Here is a 14241-nt window from a genome sequence, read left to right on the forward strand (position 1 = left end):
GAAAGTGAACACATTGGTGAGAACTTGTGAACTAAATTTTTTTATGTTTTATTAAAGCTTTTTATTTTCAAAACATATGCATGGATAATTTTTCAGCATTAACCCTTGCAAAATCTTGCATTCTAATGGAACTAAAATTTTTAATGGATATGGAACCTGTGATATCTTTTATGAGAGCTCTAGACAGGACTGTTCAGTTGTTACACTGACATAACAATTTCCCCAATGGAGATTTCCCATTACAGTTATATCTATACACAAGACCAGTGTGAAGTAACTGTACTGTTCTTAATTAGGTGCAGGAGGGAATATACAGAGGCATCTTATCACCCAAGCATTAAAATGAGGTTGATGATCAAGTAACCTGTAAAACCAAGATAATTTTTTCCCAAGTCAAGTAGCCGCTGGAAAGCTTCATTACATGCCTCAAGTTACATCACTTAGCAACAGCATTTCAAAAATTCAGCTTATCAGCATGATCACTAATAAGCTAGTAAGCTGCAAAAACTAGATACATTTGCATTTCAAAATAAATGAGAATAAATGTCAGATTGTGTTTCAGAACATAGCCACTTTCCTTGTGCTAGCTGCATTGAATTTTAAAATTGCAATAATATCAGAGATGTTTTTGAAGCAAAATCTTCCTCACTTTAGTTTGTCCCAGTCTGTCCATATAAATGACTATTGTATGCCATACAGTAACTTAAGTTTGCATTTGGTTTCCACAAAGACAAATTTTAGAAACAGACCCCTTATAGGAGGATCATAGTAGCACAAATAAAAACAATGTTGGAAGACTAGAGAATTTTCATCAATGCCAAGACAATTTCAGAGGACTGATGTCAAAACAAGTCTTCCATCTCCTGGCAAAAAAATAGTGGTAAAGGTAAGGAAAGCAGCCTGCATTTTTCAGACTCTGAAAAAGAACAGATTTGTTTTGCTTATCTTTAAAAAGAAAAATGTGTGTGTGTCTGTGTGTCTGTGGGTGTGTGTCTGTGTGTCTGTGGGTGGGTGTATATGATACTGGAAAGTGACAGTGATTTTCTTTTAAGGTATCAATAAAACAAAAACAAAAGAAAAGGGAAGGTTTTACTTTTTAATTTTAAAATAATTTTACAGTGGAAAAAAATGATATCTTACTTTTCCCAATGGAGATATCCCTTTACACTTGTCATGTTCATATACACAACTACCTTGAATTGGCCATCCAAAAGTTTCTAGCACCACAGAATTTAGAGCCTGAAGGGTCTTTGAATGCTATCTAGTTCAACTCCTTCACTCTATAGATAAGAAAACTGAAGTCTGGAGAGGTTAAGCAGTTTGCCGAAGGTGACAAAAGCAATAAGTAAAAGACCTGGGATTTGAAACAAGTGAACTCCACATCTAATTTTCTTTCCATTTCTTAATAAGGCAGAAAATGATGCATGGAGGCATCTTATTACCCAAGCAATAAAATGAGTTTGATGATCAAATAACATATATAGAAGCCAATAAAATTTTCCATCCCCCAAATTTAATTAGGCTTTCCATTAGCCCCTACTTCCTATGAAGGGTCAATGAAAATAATATTCATGAATTGTGAAAAGAGAAACACTTTTATTCTTGCCTAGCATGATTACTATGACTTTTTCCTTGTTCTCCATTGTCTTCTGGACTTTCTCGACAGCCCAGGGCGATGCAAAAAATAATTAACCTATAACTGGCCTGACTAAAGCATCTTCAGTAATTGATCTCCAAATAGCTCCAACAGATAGAATGGGTTTTTGAAGTAAAAGTTACAAGTAAAGTCAAGGTTTTGTGGAACTTCCCATGATGTTGTGGTGTTGGCTATTTTTATTCAGTCATTTCAGTCATCTCTGACTCTTTGTGACCCCACTTGGACTTGCCATATTCTTCTCCAGCTCATTTTATAGATGAGAAACTAAGGCAAACAGATTCAAGTGGTTTGGCTAGATTCACACAGCTGCTAAGTGTCTGAAGCCAATTGAGTCCTTCTGATACCACAGCCCACATTCTATCCACTATACTATTTACCTGCCCCAGATTTAGATTTCAGTAGGAAGGAACCTTAGAAGTCATCATATTCAGCCCCCTTTTTAGAGATAATGAAAATGAGACTTGAAAAGGCAAATTGATCTCTCTATAGTCACATTTATTGAGATTTAAACCAACAGATCCAACTTTTACTCCATTGTTCCATCATTACTGAAAACCTGCAAATATGTTTTATTGAATTAACCCAATGAGGCTGTAAGTCTCAACTCCAGGATCATCCCCATCCCACTGGAGCCTTGGACTACAAACCTGGAGCAACTCTGGGTACTTTTAAACAGTTTTTACCTTATCACACCTAGATCCAAATTTCCACATACCTTCCAGACCACCCCTTTTGTTATGTTGCTGTCCATATCCGTGTCCCCTCCAGTTCCCCTTTTATGTGTTAATTGTCCTTCACTAAAATGGAAGATCTTTGCTAGCAGGGACCACCTTTTTTTCACCTGTATCTCCAGTGTTTAGCATAATACCCAGAGCATAATCAATGCTTCATAATCTGTCACTCTCCTTATGAATTTTATACACCATCTCAGCCCCCAAGTTTCACAAGTATGGTAGTGACCATACCCATCTATATATACTGAACTAACTAATTAACCCACATAATTGAACTAACTAGAATTTTCTTACCTGAAGTCAGGAATTTCTGATCCTACAAGATACTATTTAAGATCAGAAAGAGCTCTGGCAGTTCCCTCCCAAAAGTATATTTGAACAAGGGTAGCTGTGTGTAGTATCTCTAAAATATATGTAGTTAATCATTCTGCATTCAAGAAGCTTTTCTCCACCTTAATATTGTGAGCCTTGAGGCTAACAAAAACACATTTTTTATGTCAAGCAGCCAGCTTCCAAGAAGTGAAAACTCAGGCCAGCAAAGAAACAGTACAAAAAAAAAAAAAAAAAAGAACCAGTTAGATGTGTGAAGAAGCCAGACAGGGCAAGGAAATATTGACTGTTTTCTTGTGTGATCAATCATCAAAAGCATGACAACAAATGCAAGGCTGTCTTCACCTAGTGCTAACAAAACTGAAAAAAAAAAAAAAAACTGTTTCCTTAAGGGAGGAATTAGGTCCTCCCTCCCTGCCCCCACCTCCAAGGAAGAAAGCTATACTTGTTTGGTTATTGTAGGTGCACTCACCTCTCCCAGTGGCAAAAGAATTCACCTTGACCCATAACTTTTGTTCTTATCCGAAGCCTCTGGAAACATGGAATAGTTTTAAGGATGCCAGAGACTCCTGTTGTAAGAAGATGAAAGAATAGCTTATTTTGGACAATTTTGTTGATGGAAAGTGCCAGGAATATATGGGGGAAATAATAAAAACCTTATTAAAGGGGGCATTCCTTGCTAATAAGTTGAACTATCAGTACCAAGCACATAATGAAGATAGAAGGGTTGAAGGATGAGAACCAGTTAAATTACTAATGTTCACAAATGGGAAGGTTGGCTTCCCAAGGACCAAAAACCATGTATACATTCAAGTCCATGATGCAAAAATATTTATATTTATATTATAGTTTTAGGACTAGAATTTAAATCTCAGCGATCTAGTGTCTTCATCTTACAAATGAGGAACAAAAGCTCAGAAAGAGTGCCTTGACAAAAGTCACACAAATTTTAAATAGCAGATCTGAGATTTAGACCCAGATCTATTGAATTCAAATCTATCCATGGCATCATATTGTCAAATATCCATGTTTATACAAATCTATCACATGCTTGGACTCAGAATAAAAGGCACAAATGAGAGATTTATAAAATTATAGATAGGATTAAGAGTTGGAAGAAAAAAATCTAATCCCATGCCCTCATTTCATATAAACTAAGTAAATAAGAGAGCAAACTAAGTACAACTAAGCTATTAAAGTCTAAGATTCAAATTTAGGTTTTATGACTCTGAATTTGGTGCTCTGTCCATTTTATTTGTTGTTCTAAAGCTGTCTTTACAGCTTTTCCCAGGATATGTTCAGTTGTATCCAGAACTGAGAATCCCAGAGAAATAGATCTTGCTTCAAGCAGACTTCTCCCATGAGTTTTCCAGGACTCAAACTTTTTACCCACTCTATACGTCCAGAGGAGAACTTACTATCTTTCCCCCTAAATCTCCCTCTTTTCCAAACTTTCTGACTTTTTATTGAAATAATCATCAATATATAATAACAAGTGTTTTAACACAAGTCTGGTCCTGACTTTACTCTCCCTCAAACTCCAAATCTAAGCTGTTGTCAAGTTTGTCTATTTTTACATCCACAAACTTTCTCACATACATCTTCTCCTAGCCACTATTTTCCTGTAAATACTCACCACATCACACCTGATGTATTACAAATAGCCTTCTAGTTGGTCTCCCTGCTTTCGGTATCTCCTCTTTCAATCTATAATGGCTACCAATATAATAGCCTGACCATGTCACTTTCCTATTCAAATAACCTTAAATACTGCCTATTGCTTCTGGATTAAGAATACAATCAACAAGAATTTCTTAAGTGTTTACTATGTATATTTGTGTCATGTTGTAGATGCAAAGACACAACAGAGATTCAGATTTCAAGGTATTTATGTATTGAGGGAAAAAACACAAATATATATACATACATATATATTTTTATGTGTAGATATGCACATATATTCGTATGTAAATATTATATAAACATATACTTATCTATATTCATACACACATAAAAATGTGTACAATATGAATACTAAATAGCTTGGAGAAGGGAGTATGTGGGGATGATATGGAAAGGTTCAGTGGAGGGGGTAAAGCTTGAATTTAGTCTAGAAGGAACCTAGATGTTCATTCCGTGGAGGGGACTCCATTCTAGGCTGGGGGGGGACCATCTGGCTTTTAAGGTCTTGCATAATCTATCTCTAACCTATCTTTCCAGACTTAAATCAAACTCTCCCACATATTTAAGAGCCAATCAGATAAAAGAGATAGATAATCTGGGAACCATTAATACTGTGGTTCAAATGGCCCTGGATAAAAAAGCATAGAGAGATTAATGCTCCAGTTTCTTTTGAAGACTTTAAATTCAATTACAAAGAAGGTGCCAATCTATTATAGGTGAAAGAGTTTCCTTATCTGAGGGTTCCCCATACCAGCAAAATCACAGGTCTTATCTCTGTGATCCTACACACAGTCCACATTCTGGGCAAATTGAGTACTAGTTATTCCCTCAACACAAAGGCTTCCAATACTGTGCTCTAATACTATTTCCCACATTCTCCCATCTCTATTTCTATGGATCCTGATATTCTTTCAAGGCTCAGTTCAGGTGCTACCTTCTCTATAAGCCTTCCTATATCTTGTACCAACCTCATTCCAAGTTGTTAGTAATCTCTCATTCTTCAAATTATTTTATATTTACTTACTTCATATCAACCCTCTTAAAAATATAACCTTTTTGAGGAGAGGGATTATTTCATTTTGTTTTTGTCTCCCTGGTACTTACAATAGTGTCTTGTACATAAGTACTGTTTAATTAATGCTCGTTGAATGCTAATATAATTTAGACCAGTAGTTCTCAAACTTTTTGGTCTCAGAAGTCCTTTATACTTTTGAAAATGATTCAAGATTCTAAAGAGTTTTTATTAATGTTGATTATATCTAAATGTTGAGGTTCAAGAGACCCCAAAAAGGTTGGGATTGCAGACTGGTGCCATGAGGTATCTCCAAAGAATTTTTAAGCTTGAACCCATCTCCAAGTCAAGGGACAAATTTTATTATAATTATAATAACAATTGAAGGGGACTAAGTTCCAAAAGGATTTAGCAAAGAACCAGGAGCAAATTTATAGGAAAAGACAGAGAGATCTGATTCTTTGTGTCATTGACAGGATAATTTTATGGCTTAGAAATAGAACTGAGGAATGGTCTGGTATGTACTTCAATATTGAATTTATGGTTTAAAAGTGGGGTTGAGGAATAGTCTGGCATGCAACTTGCCATCTGTCTCAGAAACACCATTATCACTGACCAACAATTGTTATCTGGAAGTCAGCAATGTTTCTAGTGTAATACCAAAAGAAACTGAGCAAGACAGAGATTAGAGACCAATTCAATAGTTTATTAAATGGAGAGAAATACTGGGACCAATGGATCCCAGGGCTAGATGAGACTATCATCTCAAAGAGTCTAGCCCGGAGTATCAGGACAGCAAGCCTTTTATGGAATAACAAGAACAATGACATAATGCAGAGACCTAGGTGGGGAATAGCCTCATAGATGGAGGTTACTGATATTCTAATGACATTAAGGAATGTCTATAATACCTTTATCTCAACCATTAAGAGGGGACGGTCATGACCTTAAGCAGAATTATGAAATAGGACAAATGGAGGAACTGGTCACCCCATTAAAAGTGACCTTTGGCATTACACTAGGATTATATTATTCCTAAAGCCAGGAGACTATAAAATCATTGACAAACAGATTGTTAAAATAGCACACCTAAGGTCTGGGGGCCTCAGGATTACTGCTATATTTCTTCTAGAAGTTGCACCCTATCATAAATATCATATATAATTATGAAAATAGTTTTGGCCTCCCAGATCCCCTGAAAAAGTTTGGATACTACACCTTGAGAATTGCTGAATTAGGCAGTTCTTAGCTTCTGTTTCTTTTGTAGTGAGTGGAGTAAGAGTTACATATGTGAAAAGTTCCTGATTCAAGGACAATTGGAAATACAACTTATTTATCTTAGCTAGAAATTACACTTTGTCTCCTAAGCAGACATGCCCTGTTCCCTATACTGCTACTGTCAAATAAGAATAAAGTATTTTCAAGCTTGCTCTTGAAAACATGACCTCCTAATAAGAAACTGAGTGACCTTGTCTGTCTCTGGGTAAACAAGAGTTATGTCCTTTCTGCACCCTATAACAAACTCTCTTTTCCTCCACCCTTCCCAGCATCAGTTCCACTCCCATTTCTCCTTATATTGTAAATGTATCTCTCCCACATTTGAATCGTATATCTTATTTTCTTATCACCAACTGTTTCCTGGTCTCAGAATATTCTGTACTTCTGTTTCCACTTTCTCCATCAGTTCTGTAATTAAGCTACTCTATTGACAAAAGGAAATTTAAAGAAAAGAAAAAGGATAGTAAAGAGAAAAGAGAATAGCTTTGTGCATAGAGATAACTAGCTTCTTTCCCCTCCCCTCAAAGTTAGGTAAATTAAAGGCCCCTTGAATCATTCAACAAAGAGAATAACAAAACTGCTAAAATCTCTCTATTCCTCAATTTTCTTGGGACCTAAAGACCTCATACAGACAAACCTGTAATGCAGATGGTTCACTGATCTCTAGACAAGCTGCAGAAAGATTAAATTCTGGTGAGTTTATTTCTTGACACTTCTACTTATTTAATAGCCACTCTCAGTCCAATGCATTTTGAAGATCAGGTTTTCTACATTGCCAGGGGCCAGGAACACCTGAGGACTTGAACTCACAGCAAACAAATCCAAACTTGAAGAATCTGATAGCCCACTAAATGAGGAGCAAGCAAATGTAATACTTGCAGGGATCCTCAAACTACAGCCCGCGGGCCAGATGTGGCAGCGGAGGACAATTATCCCCCTCACCCAGGGCTATGAAGTTTATTTAAAGGCCCACACAACAAAGTTTTTGTTTTTACTATAGTCTGGCCCTCCAACAGTCTGAGGGACAGTGAACTGGCCCCCTATTTAAAAAGTTTGAGGACCCCTGCGAGAGGGTAGAAGATGGGATCAGTGAAATTCATAGATAGGCTCAAGAATAAACCAATAAACTAAATGTTAGGGAGAGTAGAAGCTACATTAATTCAATGAAAAAAATTTCTGCCTACTAGCATAACTCTAAAAGGTTTAATAAACTATTTTGAAATTATCTATTTCAGTTCAGCCCTCAAAATTTCTATAGCACATGCTTCACAAGTTAAATCTTTTCCTTAGTTTCTGTAAATTACTTTATAATTAATTGCTAAGCAGTTGCTAAGTACATTTATGTGGATTATGCAGATTTATAGTGTTTGGTCCACACTAAGTAAGCAAAAAAGTAATGAGGAATGAGTCATATTCGTTTAGAGTTGACAAAATTCTTTACATATTTGCGATATGAAACCATTATCTGAGGAACTGTCTATAAAATTTCCTCCCAATTTTCTGTTTCCCTTCTCATCTTGGTGACATTTATTTGTACAAAAAAATTTTAAATTTAGTGTAATCAAATTATCCATTTTACGGTTAACTTTTCTCTCTATTGCTTGTTTATTTGTAAATTGTTCAATTGTTGCCACATGGGGAAGGGTGAAGGAAAGGGGGAAAATTCCCATAACTTTATTATTTATTTGTACATACAGATTTTCAGTTTCATGTGCAATTATCTTTTAAAAAATTATTATACTATGACATGGAAATGCTTGTTTTATTCCATAAAAATAAAATAAATAAATGGAGGGGGGAAGAAAAGCAATGGGGATCATGTTTACGCTAAGGGAGACAGCTGTTGTTTATTTTGGAGAAACAAGGTGAATGAAGATAAGCTCTTTCTGAAGTAATTGGAGGAAGGCTGGCCCATGAATCTTTATATTTATGAAAGAAATTTCAAATCATCAGTAGCTGATTGAGTGTTAATACCTCCCTATCCCCGTGAGGAGCTCGGGAATTTAGGGAGCAGAGGTGGAATCAGCTTATAAAAGCTACTTAAAAGGGCCGGCCTGAGAGATCCCTTAACACTCTTGGAGAAGGAGAGATTGCCAAAAAAGAAAGTCTGTTTCTGATGCTGTATTTGTAAGTTTTTTTTTTTTTTTTGTATTGTTTCACGTTTAAGATTTATGGTTCATGGTTTATGTTAGTATTATAGTTATGAGTTTCTTGCATTATGCTATTTTTATAGAAAAGTGCTGTCAAATTGTGGGATGATATCTAGAGTACTATGCATTTCTTTAAGAGATTAACTTCTAATTTTTTTTTTTAATATTGTGACTTTATAATTTGAGGCAGAGGGCTTTTCTCATTAAATACTGTGTTAAATACTTAAAAGAATACACACACGTTTTGTGAAAGTTAGTATCTTAGAAAGCTTTGTGATCATTGAAAAGCTTTGCAAAATTTTGTCATATGCCCTATTCACTAGATCTCCAGGCCTACCTAGATAGTTTGAGGGTCTGATGATACTACAGGGGAACCCCTCCTTCCCCCCCCCATAGACCTGATTTTGTGTAACATTAAATTTAAGTCCAAGGTTTCTTTAATTTAAAAAAAAAAAAAAAAACAAAACTCACCCTTCCCTCACCAAAATCACAGGACTACTTGTTCTTTTTAACCCCACTTTCCAAATAAGGGGATGAGTAGTCTTACCTGACAAGATTTTTGCCACCTGTAATAAGACTACTTACAACTCTCTACAATCCTCTCCCTTTGTTCTAAGAAATTGCTATTTAAAAAGTTTAGTTGTGGGTGTAAATCTTAACTTTGCTTCTTGATTTATTGATCTCCAGTCAAATAGCCCAATTGTACTCTAGGAAGATTTTAGGACCTCTAGGTTAAGAAGTTCTCCAAAAAAAGACCTACATCTACTTGCTGTCAGTAAGTTACTTTGCTTTATCTTGTTTTCCTCAACTATAAAATGTTGAAAAGTCTACAATAATACCTGCAACTCTTCAATTCTAGGTATCTAGAAACTTTTCTCTGAATAGTGAATTGGGGGCTCCAGGACAAGGGAAGTGAAACTTCTAAACTTCAAGGTATTAAGACGTTAGTCTTGAATAAGAAGTGCTTAAGTCCTTTCCCCTCCAGAGAACCCCCACTCAAAGTGAGTGAGCATTTATCAATAGGATTATATTTTTCCAAGTACTTGCAAAGATGCTTCCAACACTAATTTTTGTAAGACGCTATATTCCAGATTTTTCTCCCTTCCTTACTCTGTCCCCCTCCAAAATGCCAAACAATCTAATATAGGTTAAATGTGTATAATCCTTTTAAACATATTTCCATACTTGTCATGTTGCACAAGAAAAATCAGACCAAAATGGGGAAAAACCGTGGAAAAAGAAAAAGCAAAGAAACAAACCAAAAAAAGTGAAAATGCTATGCTTTGATCCACATTCAGTCTCTGTTGTTCTCCCTGAATGTCATTGAACATTTTTCATCCTAAATCTACTGGAATTTTGAATCTCAGCATTGCCCAGAAGAGGCCAAGTCCATCAGTTGACCATCACATAATCTTGCTGTTACTGTGTTTAGCATTGTCTTGGTTCTGTTCAATGAGTGAGCATTTGTGAGCAAAACTACTTGCCCCTTTCAATTCCCCAGCCCAAGGAAAGGGGAATGTGTGAGTGAATATAGCATGGCTCTGACTGCAGAGTTACTAGGAATAGACTGTGCGCTATCTTATGCCAAGAGAACCCTGGTATTCTCATATCATAAAAGACCCGTCTAAAGTTTTTTCCTCTCCCAAATTAATCTGTTATATTCCTGACAGTCTAATCTCATCCCTTGATGGAGAGAAACACTGAGTAGGGAAAAGGTGAGGCTTTTCTGAATCCTCAAAAGGGGAAGAGAAACTAGGCACTATACTAAGAATTTTACAAACATTTTATTTCATCCTTCCAACAACCTTGTGAGGTAACCCCTTATCCCCATTTTACAGCTGAAGAACCTAAAGCAGACAAGATTTGCCCAGGTTCATATAGTTAGTAAATGTTTGAACTCTGGTCATCTAAGTTCTAGAAAGAAGCTCCTTTAATTAATAAGTCTGATTCTTGGAGAGAAGCTTAATGAAGAAAAGGGGAAATCTTAGATTCTTTCTTTTCAAATAGAAAGAACAGTTGGTCAATCAGAACTATCAAGATTCTTCCGATTCTTGTTATATACCTCCTTAAAGGCTCCAATTTTAATTATTTGTCTACTTAAAATTTGTTTTCTTTGACAATTAGATATATCAGTTCCCCTCTCCCCCTTTATAAAAAGGAGATCAGGATTATATGTGGAAGTGACCTCAAAGCAGGGGATAGAAAAAGCTCCAATTCTAAATTCTATAACTTTGTAGAACCTGAATTGTCGCCTGATCCCTAGGGCTCTCTGTTGGATTTAGGCAAATCCCTACACCCATTGACTTCCATTTTCTCTCCCGGGAGTGGGGGAGAAGATGTGAAGGGGTTAGGGAAGGTGAACACCCTTTGGGTTTGAGCTGAAAACCACTGGGTTTTTCTTTTTTGGAATTTCACTTTCCTCTATGTGTGTGATCTCCTTGTTCCTGGATGCCTGTAGGACAGACTACATCCTTTTCCCAAGTTATTTTCCCCTCTCCCTCTGAGAGAAATCCCTTACAATGAGTAATCACTTAATCGCTTTTCTTCCCCACCTCTCTCAAGAGTAGAGCTCTGCTGAATCAAAGCATGATTCCAGTTCTAAGCAATGTTAAGGAATAGTCAATACTTCTTCCTTTCTCTGGTTTGGGTACAGCTTGAGCCATGTTATTATTTGGTCATATACTATCTTTTGAAGGAAATTTGAGGGGGGAAAGGGGACAAACTAGAAGGAATAGGGTAGTACTTCAAACCAGACCAGTTCCTTTAAGATCAAGATCTTCTGTTAGTATGGGTTGAAAGGGGTCTTGACTATTCAAAAACCTAACTTTCTACCTCTACACTAGTCATAATGCTGTGGTGAAAATCTTGAGAGCTTTTCTCTTAAGGTCAAGGTAGTAGTTCTGGAGCCTGGAACAGCCAGGAGATGAGCATCCCCCTGATATGACTCGTTCCCTGAATCTTATCACTCAGATTTATGGGGTGGTTCATTAAAAAGAGAAAAACATACCCTTCTTGCTGGGGGTGAGGTGGGGGGGAAATATAGTGATCCTAATAGACCAACTTAATACTGTCTCCCTCAAAGACATAGAATTAAAAAATATAGGCGAATAAACTTGAAACGCATAAAATCTACTTTTTTCATTTATTTATTGGCAAGGCAATTGATGTTAAGTGACTTGTCCAGGGTTACACAGCTAGGAAGTGTTGAGTGCCTGAGGCTAAATTTGAACTCTGGTCCTCCTGACTAGAGGCTCATGCTTTATTAAGCCATTTCGCTCCCCTATGGTCAACTAACTTGTCTAGAATTAATCTTTTCTCAAAATATAATTTGAGGAAAAGACCATTGCAGACATGTGTATTCCTTTCCTACACTAACACCTTTAAGGATGGATGCTATTTTTTTTTTTTCCAGAGCAAAGGTTCACAGCATTGACCAATGCATGAAGTCTTGATGTCTGCTTCCTGGATGGACTAATTCTTGCCTTCAGACTGTCTGTGATTGGGAGTCATTTCCAAACTGGGAAATCTTCTTACAGATGAAATGCTTAGAAGCTGCATGGCTGGTACAGATGGAAGTCTCCAGCTTCCATGAGGGGAACTTGATCCCTAACTACTGGGCAGTTACTGCCCCCATGTGGAAGCCATCTTGTTTTAGAGGATCCTCTTGTCAAGAGTGTAAATTATAATTTGATCAACAGACAACCTTGTGACAAATAAAGGCAGAAAATAGAAAAAATCTTCTCAGATGTTAAATAGAGCTTTATAAATAAAAGCTTCTGAAACTATGCTGCTACCAAGTTAATGGAGTCTTGGACACATCTGTTAAAGGAATTTGTGGACAAAAAAAAACCTCTGAACTATTCTAAAATTCAAGGATCAACTCTAATCATCACTTAATCTATGTAAATCTAACTAATAGAGTTCCATTTTCCAAAAGGATGATGAGATCTTTGGGGACTATAAGGGAAAACAATTGTATATCCATATTGTTGCTACCCTGACTGCTATATCTCTACTTCAAGTTTTGGCCATTTTCCAACTGAACAAAAAAAATGGCTGGGTCCAGCAGCGACCAGAAAACTGACAGCTATCTTGGATGTGAATTTTACTGGAATTTTTTTTTTAAATAGATGGTACTGGCTAGTACTGTTCCATGTCTTCCTTCATATGAAGGACCATTAAAACTTTCCTGAATAGATAGCATTTATGCTTAAAGCTCTATATGAGAGGAGGGATTAGCCTTTTTCACACCTTTAGAGATTGAGTTTCTTACCTAAACAAGATGTCCTTTAACTCTGAATACTAAAACCTTTCCCACAGTCCTTACATTTTTAAAGGTTCTTGTTCCAAGCAAGTGCTTGTTCCAAAACAAGGAACACTTTAAACGTGTTTTTAAAAAAAAAAAAAAAAAAAAAAAAAAAAGTCCCTCTGTTTCTTGACAGCAAACTTACCACTCAGGATGTGATGTCCTTCTCAATATCTAATACTAGAGGCTAAGGTGGGGTAATGACTTGGACTAAGTTATAGATGATATAGGAAATGTCCAGGACCCAATTGTCTATATTTGATAGGATTCTCTGGATTTGAAAAGATTGTCCTGGACTTGTATTTTCTTTTTCCCCATACAGGGGAGTGAATTTGGGACTTGGTCTCTCTCTTCTTTAGAAACAGATTCTGGGCTCTCCAGCCTTTACAAAGAAGTGGATCAGACCCAAACAAAACTCGGTAGATGAGCCAGTATTCTCTTGGGTACTTTCCTTGCCGAGAGACAATGAAATGACAATGTTCTTCCAATGTGTCCCACAGTGAACTCAAGTTGAAATAGAAAAAGAATTTGACATTTCACCTTCAGTCTTTCTCATTGGACCGCCTTCTAGTGGAACAATGACTAAAAATTAAATTTGGACAAACTGAACAAGGAGAGCAACTTGGATGATATCAAAGAAAAAATCTTGAATGATTTGAGGTCTATCAACTATGAGGATTCATGATAAAACATTCCCTGCCTCTTGACAGGCAGCATAGGATGCAGATTGAGACATTCTTTTTGGATATGGCCAATATGAGAACTTGTTTTGCTTGACTGTGCTTATTTGTTAAGGGTATAAGGGTTTTGCTTTTCTTTTTGTTCCTATGGGAGGGAGGAGGCAGGAGGGAGAGACCAGTTACTGTTGAATGGGGGAAGGAGGGAATGAATAATTTTAAGTGAATAATGTGCATTTAGTGACAAATATTCATGAATTAAGAATGGATATCCTTAAATGTTTTCCCTCTTTCTGCTTTCTGGTGGCTTCCTTGGTCTCAAATCCCAACTAAAATCCTATTTTTATGAGAAGCCTTCTCTTATTTCCCCATAATGCAAGTACTTTACATCTGTTTCTCAGACTTATTTTTGTA

The 14241-nt window shown here is 36.5% G+C and overlaps 1 long non-coding RNA gene across 1 annotated transcript; it reads left to right on the plus strand.

Annotated features, from left to right (window-relative positions):
• Positions 1–8666: 8666 nt before the first annotated feature.
• LOC116423151 lies at positions 8667–13266 on the plus strand. The gene is made up of 2 exons (XR_004233628.1): positions 8667–8821; positions 12257–13266. It is a non-coding gene; the product is annotated as an uncharacterized LOC116423151 (long non-coding RNA).
• The last annotated feature ends 975 nt before the right edge of the window (positions 13267–14241 follow it).

The sequence above is a fragment of the Sarcophilus harrisii genome, chromosome 4, assembly GCF_902635505.1.
Source record: "Sarcophilus harrisii chromosome 4, mSarHar1.11, whole genome shotgun sequence".
Classification (NCBI taxonomy): Eukaryota; Metazoa; Chordata; class Mammalia; order Dasyuromorphia; family Dasyuridae; genus Sarcophilus; species Sarcophilus harrisii.